We start from the raw sequence: 14,557 nt of genomic DNA on the forward strand, positions 1-14,557 counted from the left end.
TCTATCATGTGGGGGTCCTCTCTGGTGTATTGACTCTTCCTCGTGCTCACCCTGTCCCTCTAATTGTCTCGGTGGGGGACTCCTAGTCCTCTCTCTGACTCTGGGTCTGCCTCCTCCGGGTCCCTCTGCTTCCATAACTGGAATCTGCTGACCTGGCTAAACTATAAGTACTACTCTCTACTGAACTACACCGATCAACGTCTGAAGTGCATCTATAATGTCCTGGTTCAGGTTTGGTGGTGGTGGAGGTGGAGGTCCATCCTCCTAGTTTAAAATTTAAGACTACGCAACATCCTTTCTTCCTTCCCAATTCAATGTGACCACCGTACCTTGTTGCAGGGTTAAAGAAATTCACCCATGCCTAATCTATAATGGGATGGTGATAAAAAAAAAAAGTACAAAAAGGGTGGAAGGAAACGTTTTTTGGAAAACTTTACCAAGTTAAAAAAAATTCATTTCTCCATCACTGACATGTCATAAGCACGAGATCCGAGGTAGGCCTTAGGAGTAATTCAAATTTCTTGTCAATCTTAAATTTTGGCTTGCCAACGTTGATTCTAGCCCATGTGCTAACACAAATTTCGGGTGGTGCGAATGGGTTATGTTTGTATGTCAAGACAAGCCTTTAATGCATAAAGTTTTGTTGTTGAGGGCTACAACAAGATGTGCATTTAGATGTTAAAATTTTAAATTTATTTAACTTATATTCCTCTTAAGAATTTAGCAATGATTTAGTGTGAAGTTAAATAGGGAATAATTCAGAGAATATTCTCTATGACAAAGGGGAATTAAAATTTCTTCCATACATTTTCCAAAGAGGTTATTTTTGACCTAGAGATGCACATTCTAGTTGGAAGCCAATTTGGCTAAGTGTTGGCATAATTTCTTGCTGTATATTTTTTTGTTTAATAGTTCATCTTACATCAAAGGTATATGCAAACTCTTATTTTGAATCCAAGTAGATGCGTAATTCATTAATCACATTGGTTTTGTCAATTGTAAAATTTAACAAGGTGTGAGATAAATTTGTTGTCTACAATGTAGTATTGTTCATGTCCTCACAATACCTAAGACATCGAAATTAGAGCTTTAGTATATCTAATTTGCATCTCATTAACATAATTGGAACTTGATAGTTTATAATTCAATGACATTATGTATATATATATATCAATCCATCTCTCACAACATAAGCAAAATTTGGAACCCTTGAGAACATTGCAAGTATAATTTTCATAATCTTCTTTATTTCCTCTATTAGTCATCCTAGTTCAAGGCTCCATCGGGAAAGAACTAGTAAGAAAACCTGATGTCTTTGCCACTACATCAAAATCAATTACATCTTACAAAATATTACAATTCAATGAGTTTTCTTCAAGGCATCCACAAGAAACTTTTATCAAATGTCGCCATTGCATCAAGGGTAAACATGGAAGATACAAGAAACAACATGAAGATAACAACACAAAGAGATAAGAAAAATGGACATACATTCCCACCCGGTTGCACAATAGGTCCAACAATGAACCAATATAGGGGAAAGGTGGATTTTCTCAATAGGAGAAGTCAATCACCATACCTTCACTTAGCCCTTTCGGGGCTTAAAACTTCAAGAATTTCCATTCTTTCTCAAGGCCCTTTTGGGGCTATATCCACAAGGATTTTCATTCTTTTCCACATTCAAGAATTCTCAATAACAACAAGGTATGGGATGACAAGTAGGGGCCCATACACCCTACCCTTTCTCCCTCCTCTCTCCATGAGAGGAGACTCTACACTATTGAGGTCCAACTAATGCCCTTTCCCCAAGCATGGCCACTTCTTCCCTATCCAAGGGTGAGTGTTGCCAAATACATCCCCATGAAAATATCTCAAAAAAAATCAACACACCAAGAAGGCATATGAATAACATCCAAAAGGAAACAAGATAAAATCCCTCCCAATACCACCCTCAACACACAAGCAAGGAATGCATATCTACACAATGTCTCCAACATGATTCAACAAGATTCAAAACATGAACACACACAAAGAACCATTCATGGAGTGAAGGACTCCTACCTTCATAAAAGAGTTATGGCAATGGTGGTTTGAGAAGAGCTTCCCTTTTTCTTTCTTCAATCTTCAAGGCTTCCTCAAAAACTAGAGGATTGGGTGACAAAAACTAAAACTCCCCACAAAAGGGTCTCTAAGTATGGTCCTTAACTCCACTAAGATTCAAGTAACTCAAGATGGAGGTTGGTTTTACTAACCCAAGTAAGGAACAACCCATTTTCGAAATCAATCTTGAATAGGGTTTTTGAGTGGCCCCATGAGTCAACCTAGGAGGCTAAAGGGTTGGAAAGTACCCCCACCCATACCCTTACCCATAGGGGTACTTAAATTTAATGTCTCTAAGCCTTTAAAGGCTTGTTAGGAACAATTAAAAGTTAGGAGAATAGTAAGATCAAATTACAACCTTTAGAGAATTACAATATAAGATTGGCACAAAATTAACAAGAAATTTAACTCCATTTCTTCCATTGAGTTATCTTGGCTGATTTTTCTGCACACTCATTGCACACATCAGTAGGTCCAAAAATCATGTGCATAAAATGAATTACATGCTCGAGGAATTATATATAATTTAAAGCATCCATTTCTTAATAAATAGTTGTTTATCTAATTCTACTCATATTTCTAACCTTTCGACTTGCATAACCAAATGTGTTAGCATTGCATACATTTTCTTTCATCATTATACATATTTATAAGCATTAAATGGAAAAATAAAATAACTGAAGTAAGAATCACACATCGCAAAATAGCATAACAATTTTTAGTGTATCCAATAATGTTCTGACATGTCAGCATGAGTATCAAAATAACAATGTATCATCGGTGCTAGGATGGGTCGGGGTGAGGCCTCACATCCTCCCCCACTAGGCATGAACTTCCTCCTGGAGTTCATCAAAAAGATAAGGGTACTGTGCTTGCATCTGTGTTGCATCCTCCCAAGAGGCTGTAACCTCATCGTAGCGATCCCACTAGACTCTAACATGGTCCAGCTCTCGACCTCGAAATGTTAGGGTCCGTCGGCCAATAATATGGATGGGTTGTAGTGCTAACTGGTCGTCTGACTCCACCTGCAAAGCATCCCAATCTATAATATGAGACTCATCATAAATATATCCTCTGAGTATAGAAATGTGAAACACATCATGGATGCGTGACAAGCTAGGTGGCAGGGCTAAACGGTAGGCAACTAGTCCTATCCTCTCTAGGATCTCGAACGGTCCAACAAACCAGGGCACCAACTTAGAGCCCTTTTTGAATCGAATCGGACTCTTATGTGGCCACACCCTCAAGAAAACTCTATCGCCAACCTGATATTCTCGATCTATCCTCTTCGCATCTGCATACTTCTTCTTTCGATCGTATGCCTCTCTCAAGCGTTGTCTAATCAGAGTCACCTGCTACTCCATCTCCTTAACCAACTGAGGGCCAATAGATACTCGGTCCTCAATCCAATCCCAACTCAATGATGTCTTACAAGATCTTCCATACAAGGCCTCATAAGACGGCATACTTATGGAAGAATGGTGGCCATTGTTATAGGCAAACTCAACAAGATGCAGGTATTCCTCCCACTTGACCTGATGGTCCATCACGTACATATGCAACATGTCCTCCAAAACCTGATTCACTCGCTTAGTCTTCCCATCAGTCTAAGGATGGTACACTATACTAAAATTGAGCTTAGTGCCCAATGCCAATTGCAACTCTCTCCAAAAAGATGAGGTGAACAAAGAGTCCCTGTTGGAGATGATCTTACGGGGAATGCCATGAAGTCTGACAATATCTCGTAGAAACACATGCGCTATGTTCCATGCAGTATATATAGTATGCACAGGAGAGAAGTAGGCAACTTTGGTCAATGTGTCAACTGTCACCAAAATGGCATCATGGTGATGAGATGACAAGGGGAGACCAACAATAAAGTCCATAGATATAACATCCCACTTCCACTCCGCGATCTTGTGAGGTTGAAGGAGCCCACTGGGATGCCGATGCTCTGCCTTCACCCTCTGACACTCAAGGCATCTCGCAAATATGTTAGCAATCTGCACTCTCATGCCTGGCCAGTGATATAATTGCCATAAATCTGCACGTAACTTCTTAACACCGGGGTGTGCTACATAAGGTGCTCTATAAGCCTCAAGTATAATGAACTCGTGCAATCCCTCAGTGAGGGGTACATACATACATCCTCTATGGCATAAGAGTCCATCAGAATCCAAGGAATACTCTGAATACTTCCCTTCTAAGGGTCTCTGAGAATGCACCACCTGACTAACCTCTGTATAAAACTCATCCGCTGGCAAGTGCTGAAGAATCCTTTCCCTCAAATCAGTATAAGTAGTCATAGATGATAACTCATGGCGCCTATTACTTAAGGCATCCGCAACTACATTCTCCTTCCCCTTGATGTAATGAACATCAAAATCATACTCACAAAGGAACTCCATCCACCTTCTCTACCTAGCATTAAGGTTCGATTATGTGAATATGTACTGTAAGCTCTGGTGGTCGGAATGAAGCTCAAATCTGTGACCCAGTAGAAAGTGTCGCCACGTCACTAAGGCATCAACTACTACCGCAAGCTCAAGGTCGTGAGTAGGGTAGTTGAGTTCATGAATCTTCAACTTCCTAGACTCAAAGGAGATCACTGGTGTGCCCCAAGGTGATACACTAGGTCGAATATGCCCCTTCTCAAGGAGTTCCTCCAACTGAATCTTAAGTTCACTAAGCTCATGGGTAGTCATCCTGTACGGTGCTCTCGACACTGGCTCTCCTTTTGGCAGAAGATCAATATGAAAATCCACTACTCTAGGTGGAGGCCTACTAGGAAGCTCTGAAGGAAAGACATCTGCAAACTCCTGCAATATAGAAAAATCATCAAGGGATGGCTCCCCCTCCGGATCTTCCTCCCTGTTGCTGATGGTGATAGTGAACAACTGACATCCCTTCTGCATGCACCGTCTATGTTGCATAGCAGAAATCATACGAAGGGATATGGGTCTCTTAACCCAAAGGATCACTCTAGAGGTACCATACTCATCCACACATTCCACTCTCTTTTGTCGACAATCCATCTTGGCACTGTGGCCATACAGCCAGTCCATGCCAAGAACAACGTCATAAGAACCTAAACAGGTAATATGTAGATCAAACATCGTGGACATGTCTCCAATCTAAATCGCGCAACTATGCACCATGGAACTGACTGACACTCTGGCTCCCGAGGCTAACTCTACCTCCCAGCTGACATCCTGACTAACTACCACTAGCCCGCAATGCTCCACGATAAAAGGAGATATAAATGAATCAGTAGCTCCAGAATCAAATAAAACAATTTTGAAAAGAATTTTGAAATAATTAAACAAAATTATTTAATTAAATAAAGTATTTACTTCTAATTAATTAAATAAAGTTATTTAATTAAATGAGAAGCCATTCCTAATTAATTAAATGAAGTTATTTAATTAAATAAGAAAAATGTCTCTAATTAATTAAAGATTATTTAATTAAATAGAAAAAGTAATTATGAGAGCATATCTCATTTTATTAAATTAAATATCTCAACAAAATCTCTCTTCAGTTGAAAAAGGGAAATTTTCAGTTCACTATTGATCAAAAATGAGTTAAATCAGTTAACTCCTTTTTCTACTCAAATTGAATCAGTTAACTCTTTATTTTACTCATATTAAATCTATTAACTACCTTTAATTTGGAAATCTCCCTTTATGATTCAACTTCACCTTTATTCCTGACCTATGATTGAAATCGATCTCAACCATTGATGAATTTCAGGAAAGTCTATTTAAGAGACCCTCATCTCTTCATTTCGAAAGGTTGAATGACAATTTGCATCGAATTGTTGCTAAAATTCATACTCACATTAACTCATATTCACATACGCAAAGATCAAGTTTGACCAAAAGTTAACTAGATTTAACCACGGTTGACTTGAGTTGACTAGTTTCGAAAAGAATTTTGAAATAATTAAATGAAATTATGTAATTAAATGGAGTACTTACTTTTAATTAATGAAACAAAGTTATTGAATTAAATGAGAAGTCATTCCTAATTAATTAAATGAGGTTATTTAATTAATTAAGAAAAGTGTGTCTAATTAATTAAAAATTATTGAATTAAATAGAAAAAGTAATTATGAGAGCATTACTCATTTTATTAAATTAAATATCTCAACAAAATCTCTCTTCAGTTCAAAAAGGGAAATTTCCAGTTCACTATTAATCAAAAATGAGTTAAATGAGTTAACTCTTTTTTCTACACAAATTGAACCAGTTAACTCCTTATTTTACTCAAATTAAATCTTTTAACTCTCTTTAATTTGGAAATCTTCCTTTATTATTGAACTTCACCTTTACTCATGACCGTTCATAGAAATCAATCTCAACCGTTGATGAACTCCAAGAAAGTCTATTTAAGAGACCCTCATCTCTTCATTTTGAAAGGTTGAATGAGAATTTGCATCAAATTGTTACTAGAATTCATACTCACATTTGGTCATATTGACATACGCAAAGAACTATTTTGACCAAAAGTTGACCAGATTTAACCACAGTTGACTTGAGTTGACTAGTTTCAAAAAGAATTTTGAAATAATTAAACGAAATTATTTAATTAAATGCAGTACTTACTTCTAATTAATTAAACAAAGTTATTTAATTAAATAAAACAAGTGTTTCTAATTAATTAAAGATTATTTAATTAAATAGAAAAAGCAATTATGAGATCATATCTCATTTTATTAAATTAAATATCTCAAAAAAATCTCTCTTCAGTTCAAAAAGGGAAATTTCCAGTTCACTATTGATAAAAAATGAGTTAAATCAATTGACTCCTTTTTCTACTCAAATTGAATCAGTTAACTTCTTATTTTACTCAAATTAAATCTATTAACTCCCTTTAATTTGGAAATCTCCCTTTATGACTGAACTTCACCTTTAATCCTGACCGCTGATTGAAATCGATCTCAACTGTTGATGAATTCCAGGAAAGTCTATTTAAGAGACCCTCATCTCTTCGTTTTGAAAAGTTGAATGAAAATTTGCACCGAATTGTTGCTGGAACTCATACTCACATTTTCTTATATTGACATATGCAAAGATCAAGTTTGACCAAAAGTTGACAAGATTTAACCACGACTGACTTGAATTGACTAGTTTCGAAAAGAATTTTGAAATAATTAAATAAAATTATTTAATTAAATGGAGTACTTATTTCTAATTAATTCAACAAAGTTATTTAATTAAATAAGAAGCCATTCTTAATTAATTAAATAAAGTTATTTAATTAAATAAGAAAAGTGTCTTTAATTAATTAAAGATTATTTAATTAAAAAGAAAAAGTAATTATCAAAGCATATCTCATTTTATTAAGTTAAATATCTCATCGAAATCTCTCTTCAGTACAAAAAGGGAAATTTCCAGTTCACTATAATAAAAAATGAGTTAAATCAGTTAACTCATTTTTCTACTCAAATTAAATCAGTTAACTCCTTATTTTACTCAAATTAAATCTGTTAACTCCCTTTATTTTGGAAATCTCCCTTTATGACTGAACTTCACCTTTAATCCTAACCGTTGTTTGAAATCGATCTCAACCGTTGATGAATTCTAGGAAAGTCTATTTAAGAGACCCTCATCTCTTCATTTTGAAAGGTTGAATGAGAATTTGCATCGAGTTGTTGTTGGAATTCATACTCACATTTAACTCATATTCACATATGCAAAGATTAAGTTTGACTAAAAGTTGACCAGATTTAACCATGGATGACTTGAGTTGACTAGTTTCGAAAAGAATTTTGAAATAATTAAATGAAATTATTTAATTAAATGGAGTACTTACTTCTAATCAATAGTGAACTGAAAATTTCCCTTTTTGGATTCAAGAGAGATTTTGTTGAGATATTTAATTTAATAAAATGAGATATGCTCTCATAATTACTTTTTCTATTTCATTAAGTAATCTTTAATTAATTAGAGACACTTTTCTTATTTAATTAAATAACTTCATTTAATTAATTAGGAATGGCTTCTCATTTATTTAAATAACTTTATTTAATTAATTAGAAGTAAGTACACCATTTAATTAAATAATTTAGTATAATTATTTTTAAAAAAAATTTGAAACTAGTCAACTCAAGTCAAACGTTGTTAAATTTGGTCAACTTTTGGTCAAACTTGATCTTTGCGTATGTGAATATGAGCAAAGGTGAGTATGAATTCCAGCAACAATTTAATGCAAATTCTCATTCAACCTTTCACAATGAAGAGATGAGGGTCTCTTAAATAGACTTTCTTGGAATTCATCAATAGTTGAGATAAATTTCAATCAACAGTCAGGATTAAAGGTGAAGTTCAGTCATAAAGGGAGATTTCCAAATTAAAGGAAGAGATTTAATTTGAGTAAAATAAGGAGTTAACTGATTCAATTTGAGTAGAAAAAGGAGTCAACTGATTTAACTAATTTTTTATCAATAGTGAACTAAAAATTTCCCTTTTTGAACTGAAGAGAGATTTTGTTGAGATATTTAATTTAATAAAATGAGATATGCTCTCATAATTACTCCTATTTATTTAAGTAATCTTTAATTAATTAGAGACATTTTTCTTATTTAATTAAATAACTTCATTTAATTAATTAGGAATGGCTTCTCATTTAATTAAATAACTTTGTTTAATTAACTCGAAGTAAATACTCCATTTAATTGCATAATTTTCTTTAATTATTTAAAATTTTTTTTGAAACTAGTCAACTCAAGTCAACCGTGGATAAACTTGGTCAACCTTTGGTCAAACTTGATCTTTGCGTATGTAAATATGAGCAAATGTGAGTATAAATTCTAGCAACAATTCGATGCAAATTCTCATTTAACCTTTCAAAATGAAGAGATGAGGGCCTCTTAAATAGACTTTCCTGGAATTCATGAATGATTGAGATCAATTTCAATCAACGGTCAAGATTAAAGGTGAAGTTCAGTCATAAAGGGTGATTATTAAATTAAAGTGAGTTAACAGATTTAATTTGAGTAAAATAAGGAGTTAACTGATTCAATTTCAGTAGAAAAATGAGTTAACTGATTTAACTCATTTTTGATCAATAGTGAACTGAAAATTTCCCTTTTTGAACTGAAGAGAGATTTTTTTGAGATATTTAATTTAATAAAATGAGATATGCTCTCATAATTACTTTTTCTATTTAACTAAATAATCTTTAATTGATTAGAGGCACTTTTCTTATTTAATTAAATAACTTCATTTAACTAATTAGTAATGGCGTCTCATTTAATTAAATAACTTTGTTTAATTAATTAGAAGTAAGTAATCCATTTAATTAAATAATTTTTTAAAATTATTTCAAAATTCTTTTCGAAATTAGTCAACTCAAGTCAACCGTGGTTAAATCTGGTCAACTTTTGGTTAAAATTGATCTTTGTGTATGTGAATATGAGCAAATGTGAGTATGAATTCCAGCAACAATTCGATGCAAATTCTCATTCAACCTTTCAAAATGAAGATATGAGGGTCTCTTAAATAGACTTTCTTAGAATTCATCAACGGTTGATATCGATTTCAATCAACGGTCAGGATTAAAGGTGAAGTTTAGTCATAAAGAGAGATTTCCAAATTAAACTGAGTTAACAGATTTAATTTGAGTAAAATAAGGAGGTAACTGATTCAATTTGAGTAGAAAAAGGAGTTAACTGATTTAACTCATTTTTTATCAATAATGAACTGAAGATTTCTCTTTTTGAACTCAAGAGAGATTTTGTTGAGTTATTTAATTTAATAAAATGAGATAAGCTCTCATAATTACTTTTTCTATTTAATTAAATAATCTTTAATTAATTCGAGACACTTTTCTTATTTAATTAAATAACTTCTTTTAATTAATTAGGAATGACTTCTTATTTAATTAAATAAATTTGTTCAGTTAATTAGAAGTAAGTACTCCATTTATTTAAATAATTTCATTTAATTATTTCAAAATTCTTTTCAAAACTAGTCAACTGAAGTCAACCCTGGTTAAATTTGGTCAACGTTTGGTCAAACTTGATCTCTGCATATCTGAATATGAGCAAATGTGAGTATGAATTCCAGCAACAATTTGATACAAATTCTCATTCAACCTTTTAAAATGAAGAGATGAGGGTCTCTTAAATAGACTTTCCTGGAATTCATCAAAGGTTGAGATCGATTTCAATCAACGGTCAGAATTAAAGGTGAAGTTCAGTCATAAAGAGAGATTTCCAAATTAAAGGGAGTTAACAGATTTAATTTGAATAAAATAAGGAGTTAACTGATTCAGTTTTAATAAAAAAAGGAGTTAACTATTTTAACTCATTTTTGACCAATACTGAACTGGAAAGTTCCCTTTTTGAGCTGAAGAGAGATTTTGTTGAGATATTTAATTTAATAAAATGTGATATGATCTCATAATTAATTTTTCTATTTAATTAAATAATCTTTAATTAATTAGAGACACTTTTCTTATTTAATTAAATAACCTCATTTAAATAATTAAGAATGGCTTCTCATTTTATTAAATAACTTTGTTTAATTAATTAGAAGTAAGTACTCCAATTCATTAAATAATTTCAATTTTTTTTTCAAAACTAGTCAACTCAAGTCAACCGTGGTTAAATCTTGCCAACTTTTGGTCAAACTTGAGCTTTACGTATATGAATATGAGGAAATGTGAGTATGAATTCCAGCAACAATTCGATGCAAATTCTCATTGAACCTTTCAAAATGAAGAGATGAGGGTCTCTTAAAGAGACTTTCCTGGAATTCATCAACGGTTGAGATCGATTTCAATCATCGGTCAGGTTTAAAGGTGAAGTTCAGTCATAAAGGGAGATTTTCAAATTAAAGGGAGTTAATAGATTTAATTTGAGTAAAATAAGGAGTTAACTGATTCAATTTGAGTAAAAAAAGAAGATAACTGATTTAACTCATTTTTGATCAATAGTAAATTGAAAATTACCCTTTTTGAAATGAAGAGAGATTTATTTGAGAAATTTAATTTAATAAAATGAGATATGCTCTCATAATTACTTTTTCTATTTAATTAAATAATCTTTAATTAATTAGAGACACTTTTCTTATTTAATTAAATAACTTCATTTAATTAATTAGGAATGGCTTCTCATTTAATTAAATAACTTTGTTTAATTCATTAGAAGTAAGTACTCCATTTAATTAAATAATTTCGTTTAATTATTTCAAAATTCTTTTCAAAACTAGTCAACTCAAGTCAACCGTGGTTAAATCTTGCCAACTTTTGGTCAAACTTGAGCTCTACATATGTGAATATGAGTAAATGTGAGTATGAATTCCAGCAACAATTCGATGCAAATTCTCATTCAACCTTTCAAAATGAAGAGATGAGGGTCTCTTAAAGAGACTTTCCTGGAATTCATCAACGGTTGAGATCGATTTCAATCATCAGTCCGGATTAAAGGTGACGTTCAGTCATAAAGGGAGATTTTCAAATTAAAGGGAGTTAACAAATTTAATTTGAGTAAAATAAGGAGTTAACTTATTCAATTTGAGTAGAAAAAGAAGTTAACTAATTTAACTCATTTTTGATCAATAGTGAACTGAAAATTTCCCTTTTTGAAATGAAGAGAGATTTATTTGAGAAATTTTAATTTAATAAAATGAGATATGCTCTCATAATTACTTTTTCTATTTAATTAAATAAACTTTAATTTATTAGGGACACTTTTTTTTATTTAATTAAATAACTTCATTTAATTAAATAACTTTGTTTAATTAATTAGAAGTAAGTACTCCATTTGATTAAATAATTTCGTTTAATTATTTCAAAATTCTTTTCTAAACTAGTCAACTCAAGTCAACCTTGGTTAAATCTAGTCAATTTTTGGTCAAACTTGATCTTTGCGTATGTGAATATGAGGAAATGTGAGGATGAATTCCAACAACAATTTGATGCAAATTCTCATTCAACCTTTCAAAATGAAGAGATGAGGATCTCTTAAATAGACTTTCTTGAAATTCATCAACGGTTGAGATCGATTTCAATCAACGGTTAGGATTAAAAGAGAAGTTCAGTCATAAAGGAAGATTTCCAAATTAAAGAGAGTTAACAAATTTAATTTGAGAAAAATTAGGAGTCAAATGATTCAATTTCAGTAGAAAAAGGAGTTAACTGATTTAACTCATTTTTTATCAATAGTGAACTGAAAATTTTCCTTTTTGAATTGAAGTGAGATTTTGTTGAGATATTTAATTTAATTAAATGAGATAAGCTCTCATAATTACTTTTTCTATTTAATTAAACAATCTTTAATTAATTAGAGACACTTTTCTTATTGAATTAAATAACTTCATTTAATTAATTAGGAATGACTTCTCATTTAATTAAATGACTTTGTTTAATTAATTAGAAGTAAGTACTCCATTTAATTAAATAATTTCATTTAATTATTTCAAAAAAAAATTTGAAACTAGTCAACTCAAGTCAACCGTGGTTAAATTTGATCAAATTTTGGTCAAACTTTATCTTTGCATATGTGAATATGAGCAAATGTAAGTATGAATTCCAGCAAAAATTCAATGCAAATTGTCATTCAACCTTTCAAGATGAAGAGATGAGGGTCTCTTAAATAGACTTTCCTGAAATTCATCAACGGTTGAGATCGATTTCAGTCAGCGGTCAGGATTAAAGGTGAAGTTCAGTCATAAAGGGAGATTTCCAAATTAAAGGGAGTTAACAGATTCAATTTGAGCAAAAATAAGGAGTTAACTGATTCAATTTGAGTAGTAAAGGGAGTTGACTGATTTAACTCATTTTTGATCAATAGTGAACTGAAAATTTCCCTTTTTGAACTGAAGAGAGATTTTGTTGAGATATTTAATTTAATAAAATTAGATATGCTCTCATAATTACTTTTTATATTTAATTAAATAATCTTTAATTAATTACAGACACTTTTCGTATTTAATTAAATAACTTCATTTTATTATTTAGGAATGACTTCTCATTTAATTAAATAACTTTTTTTAATTAATTAGAATTAAGTAGTCCATTTAATTAAATAATTTCTTTTAATTATTTTAATTTTTTTTCGAAACTAGTCAACTCAAGTCAACCATGGTTAAATTTGGTCAACTTTTGGTCAAACTTGATCTTTGCGTATGTGAATATGAGCAAACGTGAGAATGAATTCCAGCAACAATTTGATGCAAATTCTCATTCAACTTTTCAAAATTTAGAGATGAGGGTCTCTTAAATAGACTTTCTTGGAATTCATCAACGGTTGAGATCGATTTCAATCAACGGTTAGGATTAAAGGTGAAGTTCAGTCATAAAGGGAGATTTCCAAATTACAAGGTGTTAACAGATTTAATTTGTGTAAAATAAGGAGTTAGCTGATTCAATTTGAGAAGAAAAAGGAGTTAACTGATTTAACTCATTTTTTATCAATAGTGAACTGGAAATTTCCCTTTTTGAGCTGAAGAGAGATTTTGTTGAGATATTTAATTTAATAGAATGAGATATGCTCTTATAATTACTTTTTCTATTTAATTAAACAATCTTTAATTAATTAGAGACACTTTTCTTATTTAATTAAATAACTTCATTTAATTAACTAGGAATGGTTTTTCATTTAATTAAATTACTTTGTTTAATTAATTAGAAGTAAGTACTCTATTTAATGAAATAATTTTTTTTAATTATTTCAAAATTCTTTTCCAGACTAGTCAACTCAAGTCAACCATGGTTAAATTTGGTCAACTTTTGGTCAAACTTGATCTTTGCGTATATGAATATGTGCAAATGAGAGTATGAATTCCAGTAACAATTTGATGCAAATTCTCATTCAACCTTTCAAAATGAAGAGATGAGGGTCTCTTAAATAAACTTTCTTGGAATTCATCAACGGTTCAAATCGATTTCAATCAATGGTCAGGATTAAAGGTGAAGTTCAGTCATAAAGATAGATTTCCAAATTAAAGGGAGTTAACAGATTTAATTCGAGTAAAACAAGGAGTTAACTGATTCAATTTGAGTAGAAAAGGGAGTTAACTGATTTATCTCATTTTTGATCAATAGTGAACTGGAAATTTCCCTTTTTGAACTGAAGAGAGATTTTGTTGACATATTTAATTTAATAAAACGACAGATGCTCTCATATTTACTTTTTCTATTTAATTAAACAATCTTTAATTAATTAGAGACTGTTTTCTTATTTATTTAAATAACTTGATTTAATTAATTAGGAATGGCTTCTCACTTAATTAAATAACTTTGTTTAATTAATTACAAGTAAGTACTCCATTTAATTAAATAATTTCATTTAATTATTTAAAAATTCTTTTCGAAACTAGTCAACTTAAGTCAACTGTGGTTAAATCTAGTCAACTTTTGGTCAAACTAGCTCTTTGCATATGTGAATATGAGCAAATGTGAGTATGAATTCGAGCAACTATTCGATGCAAATTCTCATTCAACCTTT

Source organism: Cupressus sempervirens, chromosome 5 (assembly GCF_028749045.1).
Source record: "Cupressus sempervirens isolate cs-2001-9-10 chromosome 5, ASM2874904v1, whole genome shotgun sequence".
Taxonomy (NCBI): Eukaryota; Viridiplantae; Streptophyta; class Pinopsida; order Cupressales; family Cupressaceae; genus Cupressus; species Cupressus sempervirens.